The sequence below is a fragment of the Caretta caretta genome, chromosome 1 (genome assembly GCF_965140235.1).
Source record: "Caretta caretta isolate rCarCar2 chromosome 1, rCarCar1.hap1, whole genome shotgun sequence".
In the NCBI taxonomy this organism is placed as follows: domain Eukaryota; kingdom Metazoa; phylum Chordata; order Testudines; family Cheloniidae; genus Caretta; species Caretta caretta.
This window is the reverse complement of record NC_134206.1, coordinates 300609880-300624994: the sequence shown is the minus strand read 5'-3', so window position 1 is coordinate 300624994 and position 15115 is coordinate 300609880. Positions and strand designations below refer to the sequence as shown.

Below are 15115 nucleotides of genomic sequence, written 5' to 3'. Positions count from 1 at the left end.
TCCAGAACAGAGGGATTGGATCCTTTACCTATTGTACATAGAATGTAAATAGTGTACATGTATAAGTGAAGAACAATAGATACAGGTTCTAACTTTTCTCCAAAGATTTTCTTTTTAATTGTATAATAATTTAGAGGCATTGTAATTTGAAAACCAGCAAATGGTTGAAGGACTGCTTCTTGCTTGGAAGCATGTCCAATAATCCATTACTCCGGTAATGGGTGTTTTACTCGGTGTACAAACCAAATGTCCCATCAACCAAGGGTATTTATTGGTAATGGTACATACCTTGTATAATTTTTAATAGGAACTTACTGCCTGGTTATGGTCTGTCTCTAAATTAGAAAACAATTCAGAGGAAAATCTGTGAGGAAAAATGTGGCAGTTTATGTACCTATGGTTCTATTCTTATAAAATTTATATTTTGGCACTTTAACTGACACACAGTAATTCAGGTTCTGGTTTCATAAAATACAGGATGTCATTCCAAGGGCACTCAGGTTTTAGTAACACTTCTTTGACAACTAAGGGAAAATCACCCTGCTCAATACAGCTACTCAGGACTTCTGGATCATCACTAGATCACAAACCAGTACTTCCTGGCAGAAGACAGAATGCCCTTCAGCTCTTAAACACAGTTACAGGAGAATCTGTATACAGGGGGGTTACAGAAGAATCTGTATCAGCTGGTAGATGTATAATGACAGGTGTCAGTGTAGCAGCTGTGTTGTTGTGTATCCGCAAAAAGAAAAGGAGTACTTGTGGCACCTTAGAGACTAACAAATTTATTTGAGCATAAGCTTTCGTGAGCTACAGCTCACTCCATCGGATGCATGCAGTGGAAAATACAGTGGGGAGATTTTATATACACAGAGAACATGAAACAATGGGTGTTACCATCACTCGTTACAGTGGTAACACCCATTGTTTCATGTTCTCTGTGTATATAAAATCTCCCCACTGTATTTTCCACTGCATGCATCCGATGGAGTGAGCTGTAGCTCACGAAATCTTATGCTCAAATAAATTTGTTAGTCTCTAAGGTGCCACAAGTCCTCCTTTTCTTTTTTTCTGGTAGAAGTAGACCTTTTAACCTCTGTCTTCCAGCCACTAAATCTGAGATGGAATGACAATCCCCATATAGAAAAGGTTTGCAGTATTTAAAAGAAAATGACAATCTTTGTATATGTTTTTGGAATAACCCCATAGACTTTAAAGAAAAGTATACACCTGCGATATAATTTTATAGGATGTTTCAAAATACATGTAGAAAGATGCTAATCTATATATTCTCTATTTCATTTTGTAGGTTTTAAAGAATATTTTCTTTCCTTTTTTATTTCATCCTTATTAAATTCTGTATGACCTTTCCCATAAGGGTCTGTACAGACAAATGTTACAAACATACAAACAGATACTGAGCTAGCCTCTTATGACCAGCAAGTCATTTTGATCCGTCTGAATTTCTTCATTTCTCCCACTTATCCAGGAATGGCTGTTTGTTAAAGATGCTTCCCCTATTAAATGGGCAAAGTAGTGAGAGAGATGCTTGGCACTCATTGCTGGAAATGTAAATTCCTGTATCCTCTTTCAAAACATAACAATTATAATAACAAGCAGCCATTGGAGAGCAAAGCTCCATTTTTGCATATTGATAAATGGAAATAATCGGAATTTCCACTCTAATTTTCAGTTATCCAAGCCTAAAAAGCTTCCCAGAAAGAGTTGAGGACAATAAAAGAAACCATTTTATTTCATTTCCCTTTATCAGTGACCCATATCTTTTTGGAGTACATTGCCTGTTACACCGCATGTGCTTTTATTTGTTTTCAGCATTTTACAGAATGTTTCCCTTACATTTTTGATGGTTTGAATTTGGAATGGGGAATTTTGTTGTTCTTACGCTATAATTAGCTGAAAAACTATATACATTACTGCATTTTTGTTTTTCTTTCTTGATCCAGTGACAGTAGGCAGGTGGTGGCTCCCAATAAGTAAGAGTTGTAAGCTGCTGCTTGGTAATTGGCATAGAAGTCGGGTAAGGAAATCACCCCCTTCAGTCACGCTACAATATTGTCTTTTAAGACAAGTTCTTCTATTCTCTTTCCAGAGAAAATCAGCAATTATCCTCTCTCTCAAAGAAAATGTGCATAGATACAAATAAAGTAAGGACGACGTACTTGCCCTCTGAGTTGTGCGTGTTCATTTGAGGGGCGGATCTGTTTCTTTTCAAAATTGATCGAAGAGTGTTTGAAAATTAAAGTGGCTGCCAAAATGGAAAATCTTCTATTTTTTATTGATATATATCTCAACATCTGTTGAGAAAATAATGCAGCAGGACACAGATTATCCAACAGGTTCTTAAAATGTATTGGAGAAAAAAATTTATTTCAGAAGGTAGAGAAAGCTACTGGGGGGAGGCTGTTCTAGATTTGATTTTGACAGATAGGGAGGAACTGGTTGAGAATTTGAAAGTGGAAGGCAACTTGGGTGAAAGTGATCCTGAAATGGTAGAGTTCATGATCCTAAGGAATGATAGGAGGGAGAACAGCACAATAAAGACAGTGGATTTCAAGAAGGCAGACATTAGCAAACTCAGAGTTGGTAAGTAAAATCCCATGGGAAGCAAGTCTAAGGGGAAAAACAATTGAAGACAGTTGGCAGTTTTTCAAAGAGACATTATTAAGGGCACGAGCAAACAATCCCACTGCATAGGAAAGATAGGAAGTATGGAAAGAGACCACCCTGTCTTAACCATGAGATCTTCAACGATCTAAAACTCAAAAAAGAGTCCTATAAAAAGTGGAAACTGGTCAAATTACAAAGGTTGGTGGTGACTGGACATCTAACATAGTGAATGCCAGTGAAAATGAGGTACAATCAGAGCCTAAAATAGGGAAAGAACAAGTGAAAAATTACTTAGACAAGTTAGATGTTTTCAAATCACCAGGGCCTGATGAAATGCATCCTTGAATACTCAAGGAGCTGACTGAGGAGATATCTGAGCCATTAGCAATTATTCCAGAAGATGAGAAAAGGGCAAATATAGTGCCCATCTATAAATAAGGACAATCCGGGGAATTACAGACCAGTCAGCTTAACTTCTGTACCCGGAAAGATAATGGAGCAAATAATTAAGCAATCAATTTGCAAACACCTAGAAGATAATAAGGTGATAAATAACAGTCAGCCTGGATTTGTCAACAACAAATCATGTCAAACCAAGTTGATAGCTTTCTTTGACAGGGTAACAAGCCTTGTGGATGCCGGGGGGGAAGCAGTAGATGTGGTATATTTTGACTTTAGTAAGGCTTTTGATACTGTCTCGCATGACCACCTTATAAATAAACTAGGAAATCCAACCTAGATAGAGCTACTATAAGGTGGGTGCATAACTGGTTGGAAAATTGTTCCCAGAGAGTAGTTATCAGTCATGCTGGAAGGGCATAATGAGTGGGGTCCTGCAGGGATCGGTTATGGGTCCTGTTCTGTTCAATATCTTCATTAATGATTTAGATAATGGCATAGAGAGTACACTTATAAAGTTTGCGGACAATACCAAGCTGGGAGGAGTTGCAAGTGCTCTGGAGGATAGGATTAAAATTCAAAATGATATGGACAAACTGGAGAAATGGTCTGAAGTAAATAGAATGAAATTCAATAAGGACAGATGCGAAGTACTCCACTTAAGAAGGCACAATCAGTTGCACACATACAAAATAGGAAATGACTGCCTAGAAAGGAGTACTGCGGAAAGAGATCTGGGGGTCATAGTGGATCACAAACTAGATATGAGTCAACAATGTAACGTTGCAAAAAAAAGCAAACTTTTTCTGGGGTATATTAGCAGGAGTATTGTAAGCAAGACATGAGAAGTAGTTCTTCCACTCTACGCTGATTAGGTCTCAGCTGTAGTATTGTGTACAGTTCTGGGTGCCACATTTCAGGAAAGATGTGGACAAATTGGAGAAAGTCCAGAGAAGAGCAACAAAAATGATTAGAGGTCTAGAAAACATGACCTATGAGGGAAGATTGAAAAAATTGGGTTTGTTTAGTATGGAGGAGAGAAGACTGAGAGGGGACATACCAGTTTTTAAGTACATAAAAAGTTGTTACAAGGAGGAGGGAGAAAATTGTTGTTCTTAACCTCTGAGAATAGGACAAGAAGCAATGGGTTTAAAATGCAGCAAGGGCGGTTTAGATTGAATATTAGGAAAAACTTCCTAACTGTCAGAGTGGTTAAGCACTGGAATAAATTGCCCTGGGAGGCTGTGGAATATCCATCATTGGGGATTTTTAAGAGCAGGTTGGAGAAAAACCTGTCAGGGATGGTCTAGATAATACTTAGTCCTGCCTTGAGTGCAGGGGACTGGACTAGATGACCTCTCAATGTTCCTTCCAGTCCTACGATTCTCTCTCTCTCTCTGTGTGGTTGTGTGTGTCTAATATATGAAAATAGAGAGTGTGTGTGAGAGGAGAGTGAATGAAACACTTTAATTGTGTAAAGTAGTTTGTCAGCTGCAAATATAGAGTGACAACTTGTGGTGGGGTGGTGCCCCACCCCCATGCCAGATTGGGCTACAACAGGTCAGAGCAGCTGCGCAAGGCAGCAGCCAATCAGGAAGGGCCTGTTAGAGATCCAATCAGGGCCGGTATTACAGCCAGCCAATCAGGGCTAGGCTAGGCCCTGTATAAAGGCTGCCCAAGAAGGGAGCAGGTAGTCTCTCCCAGGCTTTCAGAGGGTGAAGGTCTGTCTCATGTGTGAGGAGACTAGCACCATGGACAGCTCAGTGCTGGGCAGGTTGGGGGAGCAGAGGGGAACTTCCCTCCGGTACCTGCTGGGCTGCAGGCCCTGAGAAAAAGGGCCTAGCCGGTGCAAAGAGGCCAAAGGGGAAACAGCCCAGGGAGAGAGACGGACAAAGGGGGAGATGGAGGGCAGGCAGGAAGGTTGCTGCTTAAGGGTCCCTGGGGCAGGACCCAGAGTAGGGGGCGGGCCTGGGTCCCCCCCCCCTTCCCCCTTGCACTTCCACCTGGCCATTAGGAGTGGCCATCATGGCCTGCACCAGACCCCTGCCAGTAGCGGTTAGACTTTGAGATGTGGTCGGCCATTGTGGCTGGGGCGAAGAGAAGGACTGCTGATAACACCAAACCCCAAGAAGGGGGTGAGATTGGAGCAGTGGGCACTGCCGGAAGGCAGTGTCCTGAAGAGGACACTGGGAGCAACGCGGGTCGAGATGCCAATCTAGGGCGAGAGATAGACGGGACACCACCGGCAGAGGATGCTCGGCACAAACTGAGTTAATTCCCAGAGTGAACAGCAGGAGGCACTGCCGTGGTGAGTCCCAACCCCGTCACACAACCCCTCTGTTGAGAGAGACTGTATAATGTGCACCTCAAGGTGCTAGAATTTTTCCTGCTGACTATTAGGAAAAAAGGGTCCAATTCTGTTCTGATTTGCAGGGAGAGCAAGTGTCTGTAATTTACTATGATTAACATTTTATTCTGAGACTTTTAAAGGTGTTTGTGTCTCTGAGAAGATTTGTAAGAAATATGGTTATAAATTGTTTGTATTATGGTAGCACCTATGTGTGCCAATCAGAATCAGGGCCCCATTGTGCTGGTTGTTGAACAAACATACAATATATAAACGATAGCCTAAATGAGGATGAGACACCACAAGTGGGTGTAGAAACTCAAGGAGAGGGAGGGGGATGATCATAGTAATAGGAACACACGGGTATGAGTGGAAAAGAAAATATCTGGATATCATCCTCATAGAATGCATTGAGGTTGCTTCCGATCTTCCATTAGGAAGATTGGTTCTGAGAGTTTCACTAGAATGGATGATGTCCAAGGTAAATTCTTGGGTTCACAGAATACAAGTAATTTCTTTGTGTCTCCTCCAAATAATTTAAATTGGACCTTTAATAACATAATGGGTTATGATCAATATAGGTTGGGAAATATTTACAAAGTACAACTCATATCTTGATTGTTTATTTAAAGGAACATATTTTATTGGTGAGGACCAGAGCATAAATTATTCTCCCCTCAAAAGCTGCATCTCTAGATGCTTGAAATCTAATTTGAAGTGCTTTGTGTCTGTGTGCATTTTCCTATGTTGCTACTCTACATATATTGTCCAGTGTGAATACTTTATGCCCTTGTATTAATTCCACAACATCCTCATCACTCTAGTGCAGAATACATTCCTGAGAAATGAGATCTTGGTAAGTGTTTTTCAATAGAAGAGCATTATGGCCTTGATTGTGCAATGTATTACATATTCGTGAACGCTGCCACCCACACACAGCAAGGTGCAAGATTCTACCATTAAAACACATTTGCCTTAGTCCTTGAACAATAATTGAAGCACATGGCAACATGAGTGAATGTGTACATAATCACAAAGGAGGTTAGATATTTCAGCTTCCACAGAAATCAGTGGGGCTCCATGAGGTCACAAGTCCACCTACACATGAGTTGCAGGATTGGGGTCAGATGATGGCTAAGAGTTTGTAAAGCATCCCCTTCTGTTTCATAATAAACCACTTTCACTACACCCTTATTGTGCTGCAACCTTCAGAACTGATGACAGACAATTTTTTTCCTCAAAGTTTTTTCCATCAAAATGAAAAAAATCCTGTTAAAGTAAACAATGCTGATGCTTTAAATAAAACAATGTTAGGTGTAGGTGTTGAAGTGTATGTCTATATGCCTAGCACAGTGGGCCCTGATGTCGGTGGGTGGGGTTGGTCTCCAGGTGTTACAGAAACATCACTACTAATATGTGAATTTTCCAAAAGAACCTATTGTGAAGCATTCCCTCAGCCCTCTTCAGACTTCTATTGTTCTTAACTTGTATTTTGTTTGTAATCAGTCTAGTCTGAAACTTGATATTGGTTTGAAACCTACTTTCATAGGAGTTTTGCTGTGGACTCCATTTGCACCATGTTCAAGCCCATTAATGAATTGGTACAAAGATAGGAATAACAGGCTTTGTCACCTTAAATGTGTTTCATCACATTTTCTCTAGCCTGCCTGTTAAACTCATTTGTATAGTTTTAATGGATTTCTAAATATCTCAGATTTGCTATTTTTGAGTGAAATATTTCTACTGAATGAATTTTTCAATTTAGATTTATAATTTCAAGATTATAATCTCTTATCCCCTTCTGAATTAAAATTGTGAATACTTCATTTTGTTTTAGCAGTTTTTCATAAGATAGCGCCAAATACTGCATATGGGTCTTAGGTTATTGTGAAATCTTCCCTTTGCCAGTGAGAATAGGCAGAATAACTTCAATCTAATCATTTCTAATGACATTACTGTGCATCCTGTCCAAAGCCGTGCTGCTGTTCTACCAGAAAAATTGCTGCAAATGTAGTACTTGTGATGAGAGTCCTATTGGCAGAGTTAGAGTATGAAATCCTCTATTTTTACTTAAGTGGTTAATATGACTAATCTCATTTACAGTGGTGTAAATTGGGAATAACAGTTGAAGTCAAGGGAGTGGCACTGGGGTAAAACAGATTTAAGTAGTTCTGTGTCTGTAAAGCTCCTTAAAGATTAAAAACATTATATACAGTAAATTGTGTGTGGTGTTTGTTCACAAAGGCACGGATTCCTCCACTGTTATTTTGAGCAGTGATTTCAATGGGACAACTCACAGAGTAAGGTAGTACTTATACACAGTAGTGAGCTGGAGCCAGTTTCCACCGGTTCGCTAAAACCAGTTGTTAAATTTAGAAGTCCTTTTACAACCAGTTGTTCCGCGACTCCATGAGTGCTCCAGGGCTGGAGCACCCAAGGGGAAAATTTGGTGGGTGCAGAGCACCCACCGGCAGCTCTCAGCCCCAGCTCACCTCCACTCTGCCTCTGCCCCGAATGGACCGCCCTATTCTGCTTCTACGTCCCCGCCCTCCCCCCAGGCTTCCTGCAAATCAGCTGTTCACGCAGGAAGCCGGGTGTCAAGGTTCCTCCCCCACTCTGAACTCTAGGGTACAGATGTGGGGACCTGCATGAAAAACCTCCTAAGCTTATCTTTACCAGCTTAGGTCAAAACTTCCCCAAGGTACAAAATATTACCCCCGTTGTCCTTGGACTGGCCGCTACCACCACCAAACTAATACTGGTTACTGGGGAAGAGCTGTTTGGACGCGTCCTTTCCCCCAAAATACTTCCCAAAACCTTGCACCCCACTTCCTGGACAAGGTTTGGTAAAAAGCCTCACCAATTTGCCTAGGTGACTACAGACCCAGACCCTTGGATCTGAGAACAATGAAAAAGCATTCAGTTTTTTACAAGAAGACTTTTAATAAAAAATAGAAGTAAATAGAAATAAAGAAATCCCCCCTGTAAAATCAGGATGGTAGATATCTTACAGGGTAATTAGATTCAAAAACATAGAGAACCCCTCTAGGCAAAACCTTAAGTTACAAAAAAGATACACAGACAGAAATAGTCATTCTATTCAGCACAATTCTTTTCTCAGCCATTTAAAGAAATCATAATCTAACACATACCTAGCTAGATTACTTACTAAAAGTTCTAAGACTCCATTCCTGTTCTGTCCCTGGCAAGAGCAGCATGCAGACCGACACAGACCCTTTGTTTCTCTCCCTCCTCCCAGCTTTTGAAAGTATCTTGTCTCCTCATTGGTCATTTTGGTCAGGTGCCAGCGAGGTTACCTTTAGCTTCTTAACCCTTTACAGGTGAGAGGAGCTTTCCCCTGGCCAGGAGGGATTTCAAAGGGGTTTACCCTTCCCTTTATATTTATGACACCGGGGCAGGCTGAGAAGCAGGCGGCTGCTTCACACTCAGGCCCAGGGAGGCGGAGGTGAGCTGGGGTGGGGGTGGGGGGCGCAAGGAGGGCTGCCCGCGCTGCAGCAGGTAACCCGGGGGGGGGGGCTCAGGGGAACCACTCCTCGCCCCAACTCACCTCCGCCTCCCTGGACCTGAGCGGGAAGCCGCTGCCTACTTCTTGGCCCTCCCCGGCTTCCCACCGAACAGCTGATTCGTGGGAAGCTGTGGGGGGGGGCATGGAGAAGCAGAGCGGGGTGGTCCATTTAGGGGCGGAGGCAGAGCGGAGGGGGGCTGGGGCTGGGTGCGGGGTGGGGAGCTGCCGGTGGGTGCTCTGCACCCACCAAATTTTCCCCATGGGTGCTCCATCCCCGGAGCACCCACAGAGTTGGCGCCAAAGGCGCCACTTTTGATGTGATCAGTGGGGGAGCGGCCGCTCCCCCTGCTCCCCCCCTTAGGTACACTCCCCTACCCCAGGAGCCAGACGGACCTGCCAGATGCTTCCTGGGAGCTGCCCCAGGTAAGCACTGCCGGGAGTCCCCACCTCGCCCCCCGGCAGGTCCCTCTGGCTCTTAGGGGTGGGGTGGGCACCCACTACGGTGGCCCACAAGACCCTCCTGCCCAGTTCTGGGGGCAGATGGGAGGGGGATAGATGGGGCAGGAGTCCCTTGGAGGTGGGGCTGGACAACGACCCCCTCGTGGGGTGAGGAGGGAACTAGTTAAGATTCTGGCAGCTCATCACTAGTTGTACACTGTAACTAAGGATAGAATAATCTGCCCCCAAGTAAGTCAGAAGCAACACAAGAATCACTCTGTGGATAATGAAACCACTCGTGTGAAGCAGCATTTTGTATATTCAAAGTGCAGCGGTAAAAAGTACCTCAAACAGAATCTCAAAGATTGTTACTGCCTGTTCAGTCCTTGGGCACTTTAAGACAGGCAACAAAGTATAAGTTAGTGCTAATTGTGTTATATGGAATGGACTGTGACCATTAACTTGCTTCTCATAGCTAGGGCCCTACCAAATTTACAGTCCATTTTGGTCAATTTCATGGTCAGAGGATTTTAAAAATAGTAAATTTCATTATTTCTGATATTTAAATCTGAAATTTCAGAGTGTTGTAATTGTAGGGGTCCTGATCAAAAAGGAGTTGGGTGGGGGGCAGGGGTTTGCAAGGTTATTGTAGGGGCGGGTTGCAGTTCTGCTATCCTGAGTTCTGCACTGCTGCTGGCAGCAGCACTGTCATCAGAGCTGGGCGGCTGGAGAGCAGCGGCTGCTGGCTGGGAGCCCAGCTCTGAAGGCAGAGCCAACAGCAGCATGGAAGTAAGGATAGTGTGGTATGGTATTGCCACCGTTACTTCTGTGCTTCTGCCTGCAGAGCTGGGCCCTTGGCCAGTAGCTGCCACTCACTGGCTGCTCAGCTCTGAAGACAGCAATGCAGAAGTAAGGGTGGCATGATATTGCCACCCTTACTTCTGCACTGCTGCTGGTTGGGTGCCCAGCCAACAGCCACCGCTCTCCAGCTGCCCAGCTCTAATGGCAGCATAGAAGTAAGGTTGGGAATACTGTGACACACACACACCCCCCACAACTCCTTTTTGGGTCAGAATCCACAATTTGAGAAATGCTGGTCTTCCCCGTGAAATCTGTATAGTATAGGGTAAAAGCACGCGAAAGACCAGATTTCACAATGGGAAGAAGATTTCATTGTCTGTGATGTGTTTTTCATGGCTGAGAATTTGGTATGGCCCTACTCATAGACCATAAAACTGTACTGATTCATGGTCACTAATAACATTGGATAGGTTTTTTTCAATTATCGGGGCTATATTTGTAATTACTCATAGTTCTCATATTTTTTGAAAAAGGACAAAACATGCAACTTCTAGGCTTCTTGTAAAACCCTAGTATCATTACAAGAAAAGGAGTACTTGTGGCACCTTAGAGACTAACAAATTTATTTGAGCATAAGCTTTCGTGAGCTACAGCTCACTTCTCCTTTTCTTTTTGTGAATACAGACTAACACGGCTGCTGCTCTGAAACCTAATATTGTCTCCATTGTCACGGATTATTAGCATCTCATCATTAATAAACTTGTCATATATATCATGTTTTTATTAGCTTAGTATAAAAAGTCATAAAGCATATGTGGGTTCATTTCCCCCCATTTTATAAACATTATATGAGCTCTTTAGAATACAAGAGGGAAAGGCATATAATGGGGGTGGCCAAATTGTGGCAAGGGAGCCGCATGTTGCTCTTTTACAGCTAAAGTGCGGTTTGCAGAGCTTCCCACCCTCCCCCCTGGCTCCATTCTTCTACCAGACTTGGGTGGGTGGAAGCTCAGGGCTTCTTTTCTGAGGAGGGGTGATGGAGCTAGGGGCTTCTGCCAGAGACTACTGGGGCCTGCTTAGAATGGCGGGGGGGATGGACGCAATTTAAAGGTTCAGCCCATCCACAGCCTGACTCATGCTCCCAAGCACACTCTCCCTTTTCCCTCAGCGGCCCGTCCCTGAAACTCCCAGGTGTTGGCTCTGCATGGGAGCTGCAGGGTGGGACGCCTGCTTTAGCTCCACAGTAAGAGGCAGCAACAAAAGCAGTGGCTTTCCCTGCAGCTCCCAGCTGTTTGCTGCCTCTCCCCAATGCTGCAGCTCCCAACTTCCGTGTAGGCCTGGCAGCACCGTGGGGCTAGCAAACCCTGGCAAAAATCTGGGGGGGCACATGACCCCACATGCCCCCACGACGCGTCGCCTCTGGCTTCTGCCACCCTTCCCCAAAATATGACTACCTGTCTGGAGTTCCTTCTTCAGGAAGAATGTGCAGCTATCGGCACCCTGACTTGGGTCAGATTTCATGAGGGAATCAACAGGATGCTGCATTAGCTTTCACATAGCTTACCCTGTTATGGCTGCATGCAAACATGCAGAACTCCACAGCCTTCCATCCCCTCCCTCCCCTCACCCCCCGGCACATTTCTGAACATCATCCCAAACCCCAGTCTCGTTTGGGACAAATGATTTTGTCACCTATGTACTGCACGGACTACCTCTCATTGAAATGGACTAGGTTTGCAAATCTAAAACATTTCCACCTGCCCTACCTCCGCACAGTTCATTGTTTCCAGGTGTCTCAATAGACTGAGTGGTTACAGAGTCATGTATTTACAGGCATGGCAAAGTAAGGTGGTTATTTTTAAGAATCAGGAATGGCCCTAGCGAAATCTGCACCTTCCCAGAAAAGGTGTTCTTCGCTGTTTGCATTTTTTGGTTGCCATTTTGAGCTCCAGATGGAGTGTGTGGGAGGGGAGAACCAAGGCAGTGGTATACAATCCACCATTAGCAGATATACACTGCTAGCTGGGGCTTCTCATAACTTTTGCATTGGTTCATAGAGTGAAAATCCCTTTCTTTACTCTATTAATAAACATTAAAATGGAGCCAGAAACTTGCCTGGCTCAGGATGGCTTCTATCTCTTCTGTGTCTCCTACAGACTCCTCTGTAGGCTGTTCCTGGGTCTAGCAGGATACCATACTGATTGACCAGGTCATCATGCCACCACCTTTGGCTCCATGCTGGGTGACATGCCTAGCACATGGTGAAACTACTCATAAAGCAGGCATGAGCTTGGTGAGTTGCCCAAAGTGCAGTTCTGAACCCTGGTTTTCTAGTACTTGTTCTTGAGCTGCTTAATTCACTCCCTGCACTAGTCACTAATCTGGTAAATTTGCAAAACTGCCAACTTCTTCGTTATTTGCTGGTGGGTATGGCCATTCCTGATGTTCTCACTAAAGTCTACAGTTTTGCAGGCCTTGCACCAGAGATTAACCACAATCTGTTTGTGCTCCCATGACCGTGTAGCAGCATGCTTTGCAAAAGACTGACTAGAAGAAGCCTCCGTTGCAAACACACAAGGCTCTCTGCTGGTGTGTTTGCAGCACAGTAGTCAGAATTAAAAGGAAGGGTTAACATTGACTTGCCAAGCGGCTGCTGTACACCAAGGGAGGTTCTTTCTGTCTTCGCTGGATTCAGCTGCAGATTCTTGGGATAGAGAGGACAAAGGAGGTTGGCCCAGGGGATTGTGGGAGACTTTTGTAGGACTCCCAGAACCTGATTTGGGAGTGCTGCATCTCTAGTGCAAGGCAATGGGGCTCGTTCCCTGGGCCATGACTTGATGTGGGTTCAAACCTGGGCCCTTTGGTCTGAGCCCTGGGTTAGTGAGATTTGTGTGTAGATGGAAGGGGGTTTAGGCTTGAGCCTAGTCTGAGCCTGCCCTTTCGTTGCAGCATAGATATAGCCTTAGTGCATATTGTTCAGTGTTTGAAGTAACTCTTGCTTTAATGAGGAGTCAAAGACCAGGAGGATACCAAAGAATGGCTTCTAAACACCTTCCCCCAGCTGTCCCAGGCTAAGTTGTAGCACCATCCTGCACTATGATTTCAGCCTTTCATTACCAGATGATTTGAAAGCAGGTCACAGTAGAGTGACCCTTCTGTGCCCCAATATTAATGGCCTGACTAGATCGTTCAGATTGGGGAGCTCTTCTGAGCCCTTGACTGGATTAAAAAGACTCACTCGTTACCATGGGAACCTCTGAGAACACACTAAAAGACTGACTGGTCAGAACACCCCAAACCCCAGCGCTCTTTTAAAGGCAAATTCCCTTAAACTGTAAATTGTCTGTTTATCTCTGTCCAACTGCCTCTGTAGCTCATTTTAGATCACAGAGGCATTTATGAAATCTCACCAGATAATCCCGGTCAGACAGGGCCTGGGCTTGTTATCTTTTTGGACAGGTTGCAAAGCTCTCTGCTCTTCCCCCAAACCCGAGCTTTTGTTACTATGATGGGGTGGGTGGTAATGCCGGTCACATGGAATCATTTATTTCTGTTTGTTTGAAAGATCCTAATGGGGCAAATTATGTTTCTTTACTTGCATAGTGCATTCACTGTTTTTGAATGTTTACATAGCACCTGGAGCCATTGATAGGTGGTGTCTTTATTGAAAGAAAAATATAAAATAAGAGAGATGCTTGTAACGACACAAAAATAAAATTGGGGTTGAAATGTCATGGTTTGCAAAGAAAATGGAAATCTGCCTTAGAATGACATCTTCTGGTTGATTTTTCACATGTTTAATAACCTAGAATTCACTATGTGGGTTTCTTAAATTTTCACCAAGTGTCGTCTTGTCCTGTATTTTTGTAAATATTTTATTTTTTATTTTATTTAAAAGAAGGGCATTTTGGCTTCAGTTAATGGGAGCTGCTTTTACTTTGTTGATCCTATAATACATAGTTTGTATTCTTAAAAGTTTATCATCTACGTTATCAGGAATAGCTTCTGGATGATATTGTTCTATTTATTTTTATTTTATTTTATTTTAGTTTATTTTGGTAGCTACTCAAACAGCAAAAGTAGATAGATGGCTGTCCTTTACATGACAGCCATGTGTAAGGATGTTATTTTATCACGAAGACAAGGTGTGTGACCTTAATATCTTTTACTGGACCAGCTTCTATTGGTGTGAGAGACAAGCTTTTGAGCTTATGCAGAGCTCTTCAGCTCTGGGATGTAATTCGGAGTCTCGTGTTGAGAGCTGGGGATAGTTTGTTTTCACTCTGTGTACTTTAGGCAATAATGTGGCCCTTGAAAACAGCCTTTTGGTTTTCATTACAGGCAGTAAATGAGCAATGTAATATCTATGACATAAGTCCTTTTTTTTTATGTTCTGAGTTTATCATCCAATAAAGTAATAGAAGTCACTGAGTATTGAAACCTGAGGGCATCCATTTGTCGGTGTTGATATTGTTCTGAGGAGCAGTCTGACATGTCCCTGATTAAATATTTGCATGATTGGATTTTATGAGATAAAAAGTGATCATGATGTTTTCCAATCCTGTTTATGTAGGATTCTACTCAAAGAAATGTTTTTTGCCCTTCACACTTACACAGTTTAAATATTGAATTGGGTTGAGGTTTGTGGCCTCTAGAAATTATTTTATAAAGAAAGCACTTTTTTAATGAAATGTTCAACCTTGGTTAGAATAACATTAGAAAATCAAAATGAGTGTCTGATTCATGCCTCTTATTGGGACATGGAGACACACCCACCTTCACCACCCCATGCATCTCTTTTTTTTTTTTTTTTTTTACCTTTTTTTTTAAAGAAAGTTTAAATTTTTAAATATTCAAGCCTAAATTTTCAAAATTGTGTGGATAAAGATAAGCTTTTAAGTCTATATGTAGTGATTAAAATAGGTAATTGGGTTTTCAAAAAATATCTTAGTTGCAGTATGCTTTTCATATTTTCC

General features: G+C 43.0%; 1 protein-coding gene across 1 annotated transcript in view; it reads left to right on the top strand.

Moving 5' to 3' along the window:
• Positions 1–15115, top strand: part of CNTN1 (contactin 1) — a 448663-nt gene that overhangs the window by 16240 nt on the left and 417308 nt on the right. The window lies entirely within an intron of this gene.